Source organism: Nicotiana tabacum, chromosome 19 (genome assembly GCF_000715075.1).
Source record: "Nicotiana tabacum cultivar K326 chromosome 19, ASM71507v2, whole genome shotgun sequence".
NCBI classification, from domain to species: Eukaryota; Viridiplantae; Streptophyta; class Magnoliopsida; order Solanales; family Solanaceae; genus Nicotiana; species Nicotiana tabacum.
Window position 1 is genome coordinate 64277883 of NC_134098.1, and position 19439 is coordinate 64297321.

At 38.8% G+C, this 19439-nt stretch overlaps 1 long non-coding RNA gene across 1 annotated transcript; it reads right to left on the reverse strand.

Annotated features, from left to right (window-relative positions):
• Positions 1 to 16951: 16951 nt before the first annotated feature.
• Positions 16952 to 18906, reverse strand: LOC142173888 (uncharacterized). Its single transcript, XR_012703248.1, has 3 exons — positions 18763 to 18906; positions 18121 to 18285; positions 16952 to 17148 (listed from the first exon to the last, which is right to left on the reverse strand). It is a non-coding gene; the product is annotated as an uncharacterized LOC142173888 (long non-coding RNA).
• Positions 18907 to 19439: the final 533 nt, after the last annotated feature.

A 19439-nucleotide genomic window follows, 5' to 3' on the forward strand; every position in this document is an offset into this window, starting at 1 on the left:
CGAACGCGAAGCTATGGTCGCGAACGCGATGAAGGCACTTCTGGGCAGAATTAAAAGTCCCAAAATGGGGGTTTGAGTTCATAACTCAAAATCTAATTGGGAGCTCGGTAGAAGGCGATTTTCGGAGAGATTCTTGCGTGGGTGTTTGGGGTAAGTGATTCTTATCCAGTTTTGATTAATTTCCATGATTATGTCTTTGAATCCATCATTTCATTCGGATTTAATGGAGGAAAATAAAGATTTTTATAAAATCTTCCAAAAACGAAAAATTAAGATTCGGAGGTCGATTTGTTATTGGAATTCGATAAATTGGTATGGTTGAACTCGTATCGGAATGAGTGTTCGGAATTTATGAAAATTATGTCGGATTCCGATAGGCGGGTCCCGTGTTGACTTTTGTTGATGTTTTGGAATAAAATTTTAAGTCGATGTATTATTATCCGAAATTATTTTCGATGAATTTTAATGAAGTTATACAATTAATTTGGATAGATTTGAACGGCCCGGAGGTCAATTCAAGCAAGAAGGCGATTTTGGAATATCGGCATAACTTCAAAGAGGTAAGTGTCTTGCTTAACCTCGAGTGGGGGAATTTTCCCTTAGGCATTGAGTCTTATGTGCAATTTGTACAATTGAAAGCCATGTACGCGAGGTGACGAGTACGTACTTGATTTATATGTGCAAATTTTATTGAGTTAAAGTCTTGAGCATATTGTATAGTAAATTGGATAATTGTTGGCATATATTTAATCATCTACTTGTCGTGCCTAAATCCTTGTTGTTGACTCTGTTATTATATGACAATTTGATGTGATTGTTATTTGATTATTTATGAAATTTCGTGAATTTGCTGGTTTGATAATTATTGGAATTTAATTTTATTTTGGATTTTTCCCTCTGCAAACAATTAATTAAATGAGCTTAAGAAGAGGTGTTTATATAATTATTGAAAATTTAATTTTTATGAATACTTTGCTTTATTTTGAATAATTTCTATCTCTATTGATTGTTTTTGGGTGTTGTATGCATTGTGTGGATCTTTTGGCTATTTGTTGTGAAATTAATTGACTTGGTTGTAGCTTTGGAATTTGGTTGTGGCCATTGGGCAAATTGTGATATGAATTGATTTTTGTTATGTTGTTGTGATAATTTCCCGTGTAAATTGTTGTGTTGTGTGAGTTGTTAATTTGTGGAGATAAGGGTGGCATTTTACCGTTGATATTATGTGGTTATAAGGGTGGCATTTCACTGTTGTTGTATTTGTTGGAATATTGTCTGGGCAGAGCGATAAGGGTGGCAATATGAGCGATAAGCGTGGCTATTGATATTGTATGGGCAGAGCGATAAGGGTGGCTATAGGAGTGATAAGGGTGGCAATAGGAGCGATAAGGGTGGCTATTGTCAGGGAAGATATGTGATGATATGGGGTTGTGGTGTTGATGATTTTCATGTGATGTTGTGATTTTCTAGTGTTTATTTTTATACCTTGTGCAATGTCTTGTTGTTGGTAAATTGATAACAATCTGATTTATATTGAAATTGAGAGCTTGTGGCTATGGCCAGGTGGATTATAAAATGAAATGTGGGCACGAGGTGCCGTGAGTAAATAATGAGGATATTTGGCACGTGAATTGTCCGTGCAGTTGAGATATGAAATGTGGGCACGAGGTGTTGTGATGAAATGATAATGATATTTGGCACATGAGTTGTCCGTGCAGTTATGATATGAAATGAGGGCACGAGGTGCCGGAAAAATATGATAATTTAATTATGGGCACGAGGTGCCGTGGACCTATCTTGGTTCACTATGACAGTGTCAGAATATGCTATCAGGTTTAGTGAGTTAGCCCGTCATGCACCTATCTTGGTTCCTACAATCAGAGAGCGCGTCCGCAGATTCATTGAGGGGAATTATATTATATGAGTTTAAAATTCTCCCTTGTGAAATTTAATTTATGTAATAATATTAATAGGGAGTCATGCCTGTTAGGCTTATTTGATAATGCTTGTATATTTTCTGTTCATATTCAGTCATTTTCGTGCTGTAAATATTGAGTTTTAGCCTATGAGGTGAGTGCCCAGGTGGCGTTAAATGTGACTCATTAATCCGAGTAAGTAATCATGAGGTCTTCATGCCTCACATTCTGTTGTCAGTGTTGTGAAAATTTAAAATGAGGTGGTGGTTAATATGAGATTAATTGATGATGCTGGGATTAATTATGAACAGCTTTTAAGACCTGAGATGTGGTGATGAGCATGCATATGATGTGATTCATGTCCTGATATCATAATGATAATGCAGTGCTTGTAATGCTGAGATTGGTGTTATTCATATATACCTTGAGGTATTTTATTGGGTTGTGAATGTGTTATTAGGAGTTGTTTTGGTGTTACTCTGGCAGGTGGATATGCCCAATTATAGGGGAGACTCTGCCGAAATTTCTGAAAAATTTGGGAGTTAGTAAAATTTGAAGGATTGAGAATTGCAAAAGAAGAGACAAATTATGTTATGTGTTTGAGGGCGAATGATCCTAAGCGGGGAAGAATAAAACACCCTAGAAAAATTTTGAAGTACTTCAACACTATCAAGAAAGTTGATATGTGTAGGCACGAGTTGCTACAGCCAGTTGAGACTAATACCGTGCGTTGATGAAAAATCGGACTTTCTGAAAATGTTTGGAGTGTAAGAAATTGGTCTTAAGGTTCACAAATATGGATAAAAGAAAAAATCTCAAATGAGATAGTGTTGCTGGACTTACCTCCAATGCAGTAGCGTGGGACCAACCGTGAGTATATGTGTAAAAGTAAAAACCATTAATTCGGTAACCTCAAAATAATTATTAGCACATTTGAGTACGAACGTTTGTTTAAGAGGTGGAGAATGTAATGACCCGACTTGTCGTTTTAAGAATTTAATCTAAGGCCCTGAGCAGCTTCTTATTATGTGTATTGACTTGCGTGCGTGGTTGAATTCAGTTACCGGATGATTCAAAGTGATTTGGGATACTTGGTCCCTAAAAAGGAAGCTTAAGTCTTAGGATTTTGACCATAGTCAGAACCGTGTGAAGACGACTCCGGAATGGAGTTCCGTTAGCTCCGTATGATGATTTTGGACTTAAGAGCGTTTCTAGAAAATTATTTGGAGGTTCGTAGTCGAATTAAGCTGGAAATGGCGAAACTCAAAATTTTGGAAAGTTTGATCGGGGGGTTGACTTTTGATATCGGGGTCGGAATGCGATTTTGGGAGTAGGAGTAGGTCCGTAATGTCGAATGCGCCTTGTGTGCAAAATTTGAAGTCATTCCGAATTGATTTGATGTGTTTCGGCACAAGATATAGAATTTGAAATTTCAAAGTTCATTAGGCTTGAATTGGGGTATGACTCGTGGTTTTCGAGTTGTTTGAGGTGATTTGAAGGTTCGACTAAGTTCGTATGATGTTTTGGGACTTGATGGTATGTTTGGTTGAGGTCCCGGGGGGCTCGGGTGAGTTCCGGGATGGTTTCGGATCATGTTTCCTTGTTTTGCAACTGCTGGAACTGATATCTGGTATTGTTCTTCGCGAACGCGAAGGGTCTCACGCATTCGCGAAGAAGGATTTTGGACGGCTGGGATTTGCCCATCGCGAACGCGAAGAAGGAGATGAGGAAAGCCTATGCGAATGCAAGTGGTCAGACGCGAATGCAAAGAGGAAAGGGAGTTGGGGGCCTGCCTGGCGTTAAGCCTTCGCGAACGCGAGCACGCGAAAGGCAGAGGTCGGAAGGCATCGCGAACGCGATGAGGATATCGCGAACGCGAAGAAGGAATCTGGGCAGCACATTTTTTGTGTTTGGCGAACGCGAAGCTATGGTCGCGAACGCGATGAAGGCACTTCTGGGCAGAATTAAAAGTCCCAAAATGGGGGTTTGAGTTCATAACTCAAAATCTAATTGGGAGCTCGGTAGAAGGCGATTTTCGGAGAGATTCTTGCGTGGGTGTTTGGGGTAAGTGATTCTTATCCAGTTTTGATTAATTTTCATGATTATGTCTTTGAATCCATCATTTCATTCGGATTTAATTTTGGAAAATAAAGATTTTTATAAAATCTTCCAAAAACGAAAAATTAAGATTCGGAGGTCGATTTTTTATTGGAATTCGATAAATTGGTATGGTTGAACTCGTATCGGAATGAGTGTTCGGAATTTATGAAAATTATGTCGGATTCCGATAGGCGGGTCCCGTGTTGACTTTTGTTGATGTTTTGGAATAAAATTTTAAGTCGATGTATTATTATCCGAAATTATTTTCGATGAATTTTAATGAAGTTATACAATTAATTTGGATAGATTTGAACGGCCCGGAGGTCAATTCAAGCAAGAAGGCGATTTTGGAATATCGGCATAACTTCAAAGAGGTAAGTGTCTTGCTTAACCTCGAGTGGGGGAATTTTCCCTTAGGCATTGAGTCTTATGTGCAATTTGTGTAATTGAAAGCCATGTACGCGAGGTGACGAGTACGTACTTGATTTATATGTGCAAATTTTATTGAGTTAAAGTCTTGAGCATATTGTATAGTAAATTGGATAATTGTTGGCATATATTTAATCATCTACTTGTCATGCCTAAATCCTTGTTGTTGACTCTGTTATTATATGACAATTTGATGTGATTGTTATTTGATTATTTATGAAATTTCGTGAATTTGCTGGTTTGATAATTATTGGAATTTAATTTTATTTTGGATTTTTCCCTCTGCAAACAATTAATTAAATGAGCTTAAGAAGAGGTGTTTATATAATTATTGAAAATTTAATTTTTATGAATACTTTGCTTTATTTTGAATAATTTCTATCTCTATTGATTGTTTTTGGGTGTTGTATGCATTGTGTGGATCTTTTGGCTATTTGTTGTGAAATTAATTGACTTGGTTGTAGCTTTGGAATTTGGTTGTGGCCATTGGGCAAATTGTGGTATGAATTGATTTTTGTTATGTTGTTGTGATAATTTCCCGTGTAAATTGTTGTGTTGTGTGAGTTGTTAATTTGTGGAGATAAGGGTGGCATTTTACCGTTGATATTATGTGGTTATAAGGGTGGCATTTCACTGTTGTTGTATTTGTTGGAATATTGTCTGGGCAGAGCGATAAGGGTGGCAATATGAGCGATAAGCGTGGCTATTGATATTGTCTGGGCAGAGCGATAAGGGTGGCTATAGGAGTGATAAGGGTGGCAATAGGAGCGATAAGGGTGGTTATTATCAGGGAAGATATGTGATGATATGGGGTTGTGGTGTTGATGATTTTCATGTGATGTTGTGATTTTTTAGTGTTTATTTTTATACCTTGTGCAATGTCTTGTTGTTGGTAAATTGATAACAATCTGATTTATATTGAAATTGAGAGCTTGTGGCTATGGCCAGGCGGATTATAAAATGAAATGTGGGCACGAGGTGCCGTGAGTAAATAATGAGGATATTTGGCACGTGAATTGTCCGTGCAGTTGAGATATGAAATGTGGGCACGAGGTGTTGTGATGAAATGATAATGATATTTGGCACGTGAGTTGTCCGTGCAGTTATGATATGAAATGAGGGCACGAGGTGCCGGGAAAATATGATAATTTAATTATGGGCACGAGGTGCCGTGAAAATATGAAAATGGGCGGAGACCCGTGTTTACGAAAAATATGAAAATGGGCTGAGACCCGTATTTTTATGATTATGAAACGAGGTGTCACATGGTGACTTTTTATTTGAAAGAATTATATTCAAAATATTTATTTGGAAGGATTTTTACTTAGAAAGTATTATAGGAAAGAATTGTATTGGAAAGATATTTATTTGAGGAAATTATATTTGAAAAGATTTATTGAAAGAATTATATTTGAAAAATAATTATTTGAGAAAATTATATTTGAAAGAGAATTATTTGGAAGAATTATATGTGAAAGACATTTACTTGAAGGACTTGATTTAATTTGGTGTAATTGTACTTATTAATTGTTGAGTGATATTAATGGTATTCTTGTTGTCTTCTGTGCATATCACTAGTTGTTTCATGTTGCCCTATTGTTATTTGTTTCCTATTATTTTGTATATTATATTGCACAGGTTATTAGACTAATGAGTGTCTTGACTGTACCTCGTCTCTACTCCATCGAGGTTAGTCTTGATACTTACTGGGTACCGACCGTGGCGTACTCATACTACACTTCTGCACATTTTTGTGCAGAGCCAGGTATTGAAAATATCGGACTTGAGCAGAGTTAAAGCGGGATCGTAAGGATTCAAGGTAGAGCTGCTTGGTCGTCGCAGTCCCTTGGAGTCTTTTCATTTCATTGTACTGTTAATTTGTAATCAAACAGTATTGTATATTCGGTCATCGTAATCATTCTATGTATTCAGTTAGAGTTCGTGACTCAGTACTACCAGTCTTGGGAGGTTATGTATTGTAATTATTTCCGCTGTTAGTTTTGATTACTTAAAAAAAATGGTTTCAAAAATGTAATGAAAATCGGCTTACCTAGTCTTAGAGACTAGGTTCCATCACGACGCCTGTGGTGGGATTTTGGGTTGTGACAAAATGTGCGACCGCTTCTGCGAAGCCTGCATCGCTTCTGCGGAAGAGACCGCTTCTGCGGTCGTTTGGTCGCTTCTGCGACGTCACAGGCGCGATAGAAATGTCTGCAAATGCGGAACCTCGCCTGGCAGCCCTACTTCGCAAATGCAAAATTTTCCTCACAAATGCGTGACCGCAGGTGCAAAAATATAGCCCGCAGATGCGAAAATGCTAGGCAAAATACATAAAATCGGGTCTTAGCCATTTTTGCTCATTTTTGAGTTTTAAGTCTCAGATTTTGGCGATTCCAAAGGGGTGTTTATCACGACTTTGAATTGGATAAGTGTTCTATAACCAAAAGTGATTATATTTCACGAATCCATGTCTATATTCATCATTTATTTCGGATTTAGATGGAAGAAATTGAAATTTTTATAAAACTTTCCAAAAATGAAAAATTAAGATTTGAAGGTCCATTTGACATCAGAATTGGACAATTTTTATATGGTTGAATTTGTATCGGAACGAGTGTTCGGATTTCACGAGTTTTTTTGGGATTTGAGACGTGGGTCTCACTGTCAAATATTTTACCAGAAAATTTATAAATTCATATGAAATTAATTCCTATGATTAGTATTGAATATATTGAATTGTTTGTGAATATATTTGAAGCTTTCGGAGACAAATTTAAAAGGAAAAGTTGTGGTTGAGTAATTGGTTGGAATTTGCAAAGCGAGGTAAGTGTCGGGGTTAACCTTGACTTGAGGGAATAGAACCCTTAAATTATTTGTTATGTGAATTGCATGTGAACGACGTATAGGTGAGGTGACGAGTGTCTAAACATCGTCAAATTAATTATTTGCCTGCTTACTTGAAAATTCATAAATTGTTTTAAATCATAAATTAATTATTATAATAATTGTTTCTCTCTTATTCTTTGTCAAATATTAATTTTTGAATTCCTGCATTAATTGTTATTTGCTATTTGAATTATGTGTTTTAATTGTTATTTGACATTTAGCATATTAAATATTAAACTGCCTATTTTCTCCCTGATTTCTATAATAATTTGCTATTTGTCATTGTTTGTTTCATAATTAAAACATAATTGTTGTATGCTTGTTGTCTTATAATTTTATATTAATTGTTGCATTTATTGGGGAAATTTCTTCTATAAGAATTGATTGGAATGGATATATTGGAGGATCGGGTTGCACGCCGCAACAGACTTATTAAAAGTCAATATTGGAGGATCGGGTTGCAAGCCGCAACAGACTTATTAAAAAGTCAATATTGGAGGATCGGGTTACACGCCGCAACAGACTTATTAAAAGTCAATATTGGAGGATCGGGTTGCACGCCGCAACAGACTTATTAAAAGTCAATATTGGAGGATCGGGTTGCTAACCGCAACAGACTTATTAAAAAGTCCATATTGGAGAATCGGGTTGCACGCCGCAACGGACTTGTTAAAGTCAATATTGGGGGATCGGATTGCACGCCGTAATAGACTTATCTAAAAGTCAATATTGGGGGATCGGATTGCACGCCGCAACAGACTTATTTAAAAGTCAATATATATACTTGATTGAAATAAATATATGACAGACTTGATTAAAAGAAATATATTCTGAGAGCGGGTTGCACGCTGCAACAGAAATGAATGTGAATATATTACGAGAGCGGGTTGCACGCTGCAACAGAATTGGGTGAATTAATAATGGATTATGACTGCTGAGTTGGCTTCAATTATTATAAATGAATTACCTGATTTATTTATATTATTTGTTGTTGTTATTAATATTGCGTACAGGTTAATGTAACTGAACCGCCTTAGCCTCGTCACTACTTCGTCGAGGTGAGGCTCAGCACTTACCAGTACATGGGGTCGGTTGTACTGATACTATACTCTGCACTTCTTGTGCAGATTTCGGAGTTGGTCCCAGCAGTGTGCCATAGACTTGCTCGGATTTTAGCTATTCGAAGGAGACTTGAGGTATAACTGCATGGCGTTCGCAGTTCTGAAGTCCCCGTCTATTTTACTTTAGCTGTGTGTTTATTTCTAGACAGCTTTATTTTATTCAGACCTTTATTTGTATTATTCTAGAATGCTCGTGAATTGTGATACCAATTATGGGATGGTATTTAGACACCGTTGTTTTTATAGATTATTTTACTATGTTTCAAACTTTTCTTCCGCCTTTGTTTCCTTGATTATTAATAATATAAAAATTGTTTTGAAAATAGATAATATTATTCTAACGTTGGCTTGCCTAGCAGGTGAAATGTTAGGCGCCATCACGGTCCGAAGGTGGGAATTTCGGGTCGTGACATTTGGTTTCAGAGCACTAGGTTACATAGGTCTCACGAGTCATGAGCAAGCTTAGTAGAGTCTGAAGGATCGGTACAGAGATGTCTGTACTTATCTCTCATAGGCTATGAAGTTTAGGAACAATATCACTTCTTTCTTATTCTGTCGTGCAATTTTATTCTATCATCGATGATTGAACCATTCTACTATTAATCTCTCGTAGATGGTGAGAACACGTAATACCTCTACCGATGGATAGGGACCAGAACCCCCAGTGGCAACTATGGCCACGGGTAGAGGTCGAGGCCGAGGTCGTGCTAGAGGTCGAGGCAGAGACCGAGGTAGAGCTTAGTCCAGAGCTCGAGCAGCTGCACCTGTTGTAGAACCTCAGGTGGACCTTCAAGGGGAGGTTCCAGTTCAGAATGTACCAGTTGGACCAGTTCATGTCCCGGAAGGATTCATAGCCACTCTAGTACTTCAGGACGCTCTAGTCCGTTTGGTAAGTCTTATGGAGGGTGTGGCCCAGAATGGTACATTTCTAGTGGCACCATCCGTCTCACAGGCTGGGGGAGGAGCACAAACTCCCACTACTCCCGCTTCGGAGCAGATGGCTCCCCAGACTCAGGCTCCAGCAGCCCCGCCAGTTAGGGTAGTTCAGCCAGTTATTGCGGCACAGATCGGTGATAGGCCCGCCATGTTTTTTGAGGCCTTATTGAGACTGGATAATTTTACCAAGCTCTTTCTAGTTCACTTCAGTGGTACACCTTCTAAGACCCACAGGATTATCTTGAACGCTGCCATGAGGTGCTGCGGAACATGGGTATAGTTGAGACCAATAGGGTCGATTTTACTGTATTTCAGATGATGGGTTCTGCCAAGAGGTGGTGGAGAGATTATACATTGACCTGACCAGTCGGATCACCTGCACTTACCTGGAAGCAGTTCTCTCAGCTATTTCTGGAGAAGTTCCTCCCTATCATACTGAGGGAGGAATTCTGTAAGCAATTTGAGCGTCTACAACAGGGCAGTATGACTGTTACTCAGTATGAGTCCCATTTTGTGGATTTGGCCCATCATGCTCTCCTTTTACTACCTACAGAGGGAGAGAGAGTGAGGAGGTTTATTGAGGGACTCACTCACCTTATCAAACTTTAGATGGCCAAGAAAATCGGAAGTGAAATTTCTTTTTAGGCGGCTGCTAATGTCGCCAGGAGGATCGAGATGGTTCTTGCACAGGAGAAAGGGCAGAGGTCTGATAAGAGGCCTCGTCAGTTCGGTGGTTTTAGTGGTGCCTCGTTTGGAGGCAGGGGTAATTTTGGTAGGGGTTATCCTTCCAGACCGTTTCATTCAGCACTTCATGCATCTCCCGGTGCTTCAGGGAGTCACATTCTATTATGCCTTACTCTGGGCAGCCAGTATTCAGTGCACATTCAGCTCCTATCAGTGTACCACCACTCCAGAGTTACTACAGTGGTTATCTGGCCTATCTGGGTCAGCTTCAGCTTCAGCAGCCACGGCATCAGGATGGGTGTTATAAGTGTGGAAACATTGGCCACATCAGGAGGTATTGCCCTATATTGGTGAGTAACAGGTCTCGGCAAGATTCCCGTGCCATCATACCGGCACCGGTTGCTTCACCGCCTGCTCAACCAGCTAGAGGTAGGGGTCAGGCAGCTAAAGGGGTAGGTCAGGCCATTAGAGGTGGAGGTCAGACTGTTAGAGGTGGAGGCCATCCCAGAGACGCAGTTTAGAGTGGTGGGGCCCATCCCCGATTTTATGCTTTTTCAGCTAGGCCTGAGGCCGAGTCATCTGATGATTTGATCACAGGTATTATTCCAGTTTGCCATAAATATGCTTCAGTTCTATTTCATCCAGGATCTACTTATTCCTATGTGTCCTCCTATTTTGCTTCATATTTGGTCGCGCCTTGTGATTCTCTGAGTGCTTCTGTGTGTGTATCTACACCGGTGGGAGACTCTGTTATAGTAGATCATGTCTATCGTTCGTGTGTGGTTACTATTGGTAATCTTGAGACTAGTGTGGATCTTCTACTTCTTGATATGGTAGATTTTGATGTCATCTTGGATATGGATTGTTTGTCTCCTTATCATGCTATATTGGATTGTCATGCCAAGACAGTGACCCTAGCTATGCCGGGGTTACCTCGGTTAGAGTGGAAAGGAACTCTTGGCCATTCTACCAGCAGGGTTATTCCTTATATGAAAGCTCGGCGTATGGTAGAGAAAGGGTGTCTAGCCTATTTGGCTTATATTCGCGATCCTAGTGCGGATGTCCCTTCTATGGACTCAGTACCAGTTGTTCGTGAATTTTCAGAAGTATTTCCTGTAGATCTGCCGGGGATGCCACCCGACAGAGATATTGACTTCTGTATTGATTTGGCTCCGGGCACTCAGCCCATTTCTATTCCACCATACCGTATGGCCCCACCAGAGTTGAAAGAATTGAAAGAGCAGTTACAAGACTTGCTTGACCAGGGATTCATTAGGCCCAGTGTCTCGCCCTTGGGTGTACCAGTATTATTTATAAAGAAAAAAGATGGCTCTATGCGGATGTATATAGACTATTGGCAGTTGAACAATGCCACTATCAAAAACAAATATCCGCTGCCAAGAATTGATGACTTATTTGATCAGCTTTAGGGTGCCAAGGTATTTTTGAAGATCGATTTGAGGTCTAGTTATCATCAGTTGAATATTAGAGCATTTGATGTCCCTAAAACAGCTTTTCGAACTCGGTATGGGCATTACGAATTCCTAGTGATGTCCTTTGGGTTGACAAATGCCCCAGCAACATTTATGGATTTGATGAATCGAGTGTTCAAGCCTTATTTGGATTCTTTTGTGGTTGTATTCATTGATGATATCTTGATTTACTCCAGCAGTCGAGAGGAACATGAGCAGCATCTTCGAAGTGTGCTTCACGCCTTGAAGAATAATCAGTTATATGCCAAATTTTCAAAATGTGAGTTTTGGTTAGACTCAGTTACCTTTTGGGGCATGTTGTATCGGCAGAAGGCACAAAGGTAGATCCTAAGAAGATTGAGGTTGTTCAGAATTGGCCTAGACCTACTTCAGTTACAGAGATTCGGAGTTTCCTGGGTTTAGCAGGTTATTATCATCGGTTCGTGGAAGGGTTTTCATCTATAGCAAGCCCATTGGCCAGATTGACCCAGAAAGGTGTCCCATTCAGATGGTCAGACGAGTGTGAGATGAGCTTTCAGAAGCTCAAGACCGCTTTGACTACGGCGCCAGTGTTGGTATTACCCACAGGTTCAGGATCATATACGGTATATTATGATATATCTCACATTGGGCTTGGTACAGTATTAATGCAAGATGGCAAGGTAATTGCATATGCGTTGCGGCAGTTGAAAGTTCATGAGAATAATTATCCTATTCATGACTTAGAATTGGCAGCCATTGTTCATGCGCTGAAGATTTGGAGGCATTACCTCTACGGTGTCTCGTGTGAGGTATTTACTTATCATCGTAGCCTTCAGTATCTGTTCAAACAAAAAGATTTTAATTTGAGGCAGAGAAGATGGTTGGAGTTGTTGAAAGACTATGATATCACCATTTTGTATCACCCCGGAAAGGCCAATGTGGTGGCCGATGCTTTGAGTAGAAAGGTTGTGAGTATGGGCAGTCTTGCATATATTCCGGTTGGTGAGAGGCCATTAGCTACAGATGTTCCGACTTTGGCTAATCAGTTCGTGAGGTTAGATGTTTCAGAACCCAGTTGGGTTCTAGCTTGCTCAGTCACTCAGTCTTCTTTATATGAGCGCATTAGAGAGAGAGACAATATGATGATCCTCATTTACTTGTCCTTAAGGACACGGTGCGGCACGGTGATGCCAAACAGGTTGTTGTGGGGGAAGATGGGGTTCTGCGAATGCAGGGTCGTATTTGTGTGCCTAATGTGGATGGGCTTCGTGAATTAATTCTTGAAGAAGCACACAGTTCCATGTATTCTATTCATCCAGGTACCGCCAAAATGTATCAAGATTTGCGGCAACATTATTGGTGGAGGAGAATGAAAAAGGATATAGTTGCATATGTAGCTTGGTGTCTGAATTGTCAGCAAGTTAAGTATGAGCATCAGAGGCCTGGTGGTTTGCTTCAGAAGTTAGAAATTCCTGAGGGGAAGTGGGAGCGTATCACTATGGATTTTGTTGTTGGGCTCCCACAGACTCAGAGAAAATTTGACGCAGTTTGGGTCATTGTGGACAGGTTGACCAAGTCAGCACATTTCATTCCAGTGGCAATTACCTATTCTTCAGAGAGGTTAGCTGAAATTTACATTCGTGAGATTGTCCGCCTTCACGGTGTGCCCGTGTCTGTTATTTCAAATCGAGGTATGCAGTTTACCTCACATTTCTGGAGGGCTGTACTGCGTGAGTTAGGTATGCGGGTGGAGTAGAGTACAACATTTCATCCACAGACAGACGGACAGACAGACAGACAGTCAAAGCACATTATTCACATATTGGAAGATATGCTCCGCGCTTGTGTTATAGACTTTGGAGGTTCTTGGGATCATTTCTTGCCACTTGCGGAGTTTGCTTATAATAATAGCTACTAGTCGAGCATTCAGATGGCTCCATATGAGGCATTATACGGAAGGCGATGCCGATCGCCAATTGGTTGGTTTGAACCGAGAGAGGCTCAGTTGTTGGGTACCGATTTGGTACAGGATGCCTTGGATAAGATCAAGATTATTCAGGATCGACTTCGCGCAGCTTAGTCTAGGAAAAAGAGTTATGCCGACCGTAAAGTTTGTGATATTGCATTCATGGTTGGAGAAAGAATATTGCTCCGGGTTTCACCTATGAAAGGTGTAATGAGGTTCGGAAAGAAGGGCAAGTTGAGCCCTAGGTATATCGGACCCTTTGAAATTCTTGAAAGGGTGGGTGAAGTAGCCTACAGGCTTGCAATACCACCTAGTTTATCAGCGGTTGATCCGATGTTCCATGTGTCTATGCTATGGAAATATCATGGTGATCCGTCTCATGTGTTTAGATTTCAACTCAGTCCAATTGAACAAAGATTTGACTTACGAGGAGGAGTCGGTGGCTATTCTAGCCCGGCAGGTCCGACAATTGAGGTCTAAGAGTTATCCTTCAGTTCGGGTGCAATTGAGAGATCAGCCGGTAGAGGCATCTACCTGGGAGTCCGAGTCAGATATGTGGAGTAAATATCCACACCTTTTCTCCAGCTCAGGTACTTTTTTCTAACTCCGTTCGAGGACGACGTTTGTTTTAGAGGTGGAGAATGTGATGACCCAAAATATCATCTTTAAATTTAATAAGTAATTCTATATTCTAAGACCTCGAAGTGCACCATTTATCATTCCTCGACTTGCGTGCGCAGTCCATAAAATTTTTCGGAAAGTTTTCATGTGAAAAATGGATTAAAATGTAAAATAGAGCTTTAAAACTCAACTATGTTGACTTTGGTCAACATTTTTAACAAACGGACCCAGATCAGTATTTTGACAGTTTCCTTAGCTCTCTATCGTGATTTGGGACTTGGGCGTATGCTCGGAATTTAATTTGGAGGTCCCTAGCTCAAGTTATGACTATTTAACGAAACTAGCAATTTAAAGGCTAAAGATTCCAAGTTTGACCACGGGGTTGACTTTTTGATATCGGAGCCGGAATCCGATTCTGGAAATTTGAACAGCTCCATTATGTCATTTATGATTTGTGTGCCAAATTTAAAGTCATTCCGGATTCATTTAATATGTTTTGGCACGAGGTTTGCAAATTGAAAAGTTTAAAACTCAAAGTGCGAATCGAGGTGTAAATTGCAATTTCGATGTTATTTGATGTGATTTGAGATCCCGAGTAAGTACGTATTATGTTACGGGACTTGTTGGAATATTTGGATAAGGTCCCGAGGGGCTCGGGTGAGTTTCGGACGAAATTCGGATTGTTTAGAGCATGTTGAAAGCAGCAGGTTCTTGGCAGAACATGGTCTAATCGCACCTGCGCAATAGTGATCGCAAGTGCGCAACCGCATCTGCGAGAAGCTGGTCGCTTCTGCGACCTGGGCACTGGCCAGTTGCATCGCTTCTGCGGAGAAATGGGAGCAAATGCGTGACCGCTTCTGCGAAGCCTGCATCGCTTCTGCGGAAGAGACCGCTTCTGCGGTCGTTTGGTCGCTTCTGCGATGTCGCAGGCGCGATAGAAATGTCTGCAGATGCGGAACCTCGCCTGGTAGCCCTACTTCGCAAATGCAAGATTTTTCTCACAAATGCGTGACCGCAGGTGCGAAAATGCTGGGCAGAATACATAAAATCGGGTCTTAGCCATTTTTGCTCATTTTTGAGTTTTAAGTCTCGGATTTTGGCGATTTCAAAGGGGATTTTTCACGACTTTGAATTGGATAAGTGTTCTATAACCAAAAGTGATTATATTTCAAGAATCCATGTCTATATTCATCATTTATTTCGGATTTAGATGGAAGAAATTGGATTTTTTGTAAAACTTTCCAAAAACGAAAAATTAAGATTTGAAGGTCCATTTGATATCGGAATTGGACAAATTTTGTATATGCTTGAATTTGTATCGGAACGAGTGTTCGGATTTTGCGAGTTTTTCTGGGATTTGAGACGTGGGTCCCACTGTCGAATATTTTAATGAATTTTGGATTTTTATCCGGAAAATTTATAAATTCATATGGAATTAATTCCTATGATTAGTATTGAATATATTGAATTGTTTGTGAATAGATTTGAAACTTTCGGAGACAAATTTAAAAGAAAAGGTTGTGGTTAAGTAATTGGTTGGAATTTGTAAAGCGAGGTAAGTGTTGGGGTTAATCTTGACTTGAGGGAATAGAATTCTTAAATTATTTGTTATGTGAATTGCATGTGAACGACGTATAGGCGAGGTGACGAGTGTCTATACGTCGTCAAATTAATTGTTAGCCTGCTTACTTGAAAAATCATAAATTATTTTAAATCATAAATTAACTATTATAATAATTATTTCTCTCTTATTCTTTATCAAATATTAATTCTTGAATTCCTGCATTAATTGTTACATGCTATTTGAATTATGTGTTTTAATTATTATTTGATAAGTAGCATATTAAATATTAAACTACCTATTTTCTCCCTGATTTCTATAATAATTTGCTATTTGTCATTGTTTGTTTCATAATTAAAACATAATTGTTATATGCTTGTTGTCTTATAATTTTATATTAATTGTTGCATTTATTGGGGAAATTTCTTCTATAAGAATTGATTGGAATGGATATATTGGAGGATCGGGTTGCACGTCGCAACAGACTTATTAAAAGTCAATATTGGAGGATCGGGTTGCATGCCGCAACAGACTTATTAAAAAGTCAATATTGGAGGATCTGGTTGCACGCCGCAACAGACTTATTAAATGTCAATATTGGAGGATCGGGTTGCACGCCGCAACAAACTTATTAAAAGTCAATATTGGAGGATCGGGTTGCACGCCGCAACAGACTTATTAAAAAGTCCATATTGGAGGATCGGGTTGCACGCCGCAACAGACTTATTAAAAGTCTATATTGGAGGATCAGGCTGCACGCCACAACAGACTTATTTAAAAGTCGACATACATATATATATATTGGGGGATCGGACTTATTAAAAAGTCCATATTGGCACGCCGCAACAGATTTATTTAAAAGTCTATATATATATATATACTTGATTGAAATAAATATATGACAGACTTGATTAAAAGGAATATATTGTGAGAGCGGGTTGCACGCTGCAACAGAATTAAGAGAAATATTTCTATTATTAGATTAAAATGTAATTTGTGCAAATCGCAAGATAGAATTAAAAAGATATCTTAATTAGCTAGCAGAAATGCATATGTTGATTGTCACGACCCAATTTCACCTATAGGTCGTGATGGCGTCGGACACCGCTGTCAGACAAGCCAACAATAAATACTAAATAAATTCTCATTTTAATATTTTTGAAGTCATAGTTGTTCCCCTCAATTAAATAGCAGAAGATGACATTTACCAAATACGTACTAATATCTTTAAAAATTTCCAATACAGTGCAACCCATAATCATCCCAAAATCCGATGTCACAAGTGCATGAGCATTTACTAGGGAATTAAAATAAAATAGAGCATCTGTCTAGAATACAAATTAGACAGGAAAATATAATAACTCTGAAGGAGACTCTATTAGTTGCGGATCGTAATATAGAATGCAGCTCACCTATGTCCCCACAATTATTAACCATACCTCTGCGCCCACGAGGCCGCTATACATATATGTACCTGCACAATAAAATATGCAGCAAGTGCAGTATGAGTACGAAAATAACGTGTACCTAGTAAGTATCAAGCCTAATCTCGAAGAGGTAGAGACGAGATGGCCGACTATGACACTCACTATGGGTCAATAATATTAAATAATCATGAAAATAGAAATATTTATATCAACGTGATTCACATAGTTAATAATAATTTTATTGTACCAGCAGAGGTAATTAAATTCCTTCAATTCCAACAATTCTCAATATATTAATTAAATTCCTTCAATTCAAATAATTTCTAATCTATTAATTAAATCCTTCAATTTCAATAAAAATTCCAATTTATCAAATAGCTTTACAAGGTGCAATTCAATTTCAATAAATTTCCAATTTATCAAATAGCTTTACAAGCTGCAATTCAATTTTAATAAATTTCCAATTTATCAAATAACTTTACAAGCTGTAATAAACTGTCCAAGTATCATGTAATTATTATTATTATTAAGCATGATTTCTGTCGAGGTCGTACGGCCCGATCCAGAGTTTCGTGTACATTGCCGAGGGACGTGCGGCACGATCCATAGATGCATCTATCCTGCCGAGGCGTTCGGCCCGCTCCACAAGAAAGGAGGACATTTTCTTATGTACCTCCGGAAGGAGAGTATATTCAATATAAGATAAATTCGGGAGGATGAACAATTTCTTTAAACAGTTAATTAATTTAAACAGAAAATTAAGCATATAAAATTTTCATCTTTATTATATTTCCTAACAATTCACAATTTATATATCAAATAATTCAATTAAATAAAAATATAATTTACACAAGTAATTCATGCTTTGTGTCCTAAACTACCCGTACTTTAGCATTAATAGTAGCTACGCACAGACTCTCGTCACCTCGTGCGTACATAGCCCCCACAATTAACAACCATTATTAATTTAATCACCTATGGGGTAATTTTCCTCTCACAAGATTAGACAAGAGACTTACCTCGCTCCGAAGTTCCATAGCCGGCTCCCAAGCCTTTCAAATAACTCGACCGATGCCCAACGCTCCAAAACTGGCTTTCGCTTTATTAACATTCACAAGCTTTTAATCCTCCTCCGACATCGTAACATTGAGTAAAATACTCATACGCCACCAACAAATTGATATCTACAATTATAATCCCAATTACAATCAAAATATGACTCAAAAATATTTATCAATATCCATTTATGGCTCTCAAGTTGGCTACAAGCCTCCAGCTCAAATCGTCTAATAGGTTCACTTACTAGCACATTCTCTTATCATTCAATACCCATTTGAAGTCATCAATGATACTACATTAATTCTCCAACACCGCCAAATAACTATTCATCGTCTTCCTTAAACAACATTTCCAAAACATTCAATTTGGTGATTACTTAGTTGAATACTTTCAACTAAGCTAGAATATGATTCCATAGGTTCATTGCATCCTTTAATTTCATTTCTAAGAACACTATTTATCTTTCCCTCATTTTCTCAAGAACACTATTCATGTCATGAACTAGAGTTTATGAAATCAATTATCCAACCATAACAACTTGAAACAACTATTAGAATTACTCTCACCGACTCATAAGAAATGAGCTTGAAGCTTAGTATTACCTTCTTGAAGCTTTTCCTTGAAATTTCAATGTTTGAGAAATTTGGTGTTCTTGAACAACTTGAAAGATTTCTAGGGATTTCAAAGATTGAAGGATGTTAATAGGATGTTATTAACTTAAAATATCCAAATAAACTCACCTTGTAATCTTAAGTAGTCCCCAAGGTCGAATCCACCATGAAAGAACCAATCCCTAGCTCAAGAAAATCCCCAAAAATGGCTGCTGCCCGTGACTGCCTTATAAAGGCACAGGTGCTTCAGCGAGTTGTACCTTGCTCTGTGCAGGTTGTACCTCGTATTACAAGTTTTGCCCTGCTGGACACCATTTACTAAAACGTCCATAAGTCCTTGTAGAAATATCCAAATGACGAACGGTCAAAAGCTTTAGAAACTAGACTCGAAGATCTTTCATTTGATAGGTTGTCCACCATATAAATCCTTATATATATATATAGGCATGCTCGTCCAAAGTTAGGTTTTTGTGTGTACTTATTTGGAACTTTAGTCTATCATGTAATTTCCAACTTGATTAAGACTTAGGGCTCACCTTAGATCCTACATCACTTATAATATGACTCGTTCACTTATTAACATACGAACCTGCTGGAAACTTAAAATCCCGATTCCGGGGTCGTTTTCTCAAAGTGTTGACCGAAGTCAAATTTGCCCTTATAAGACT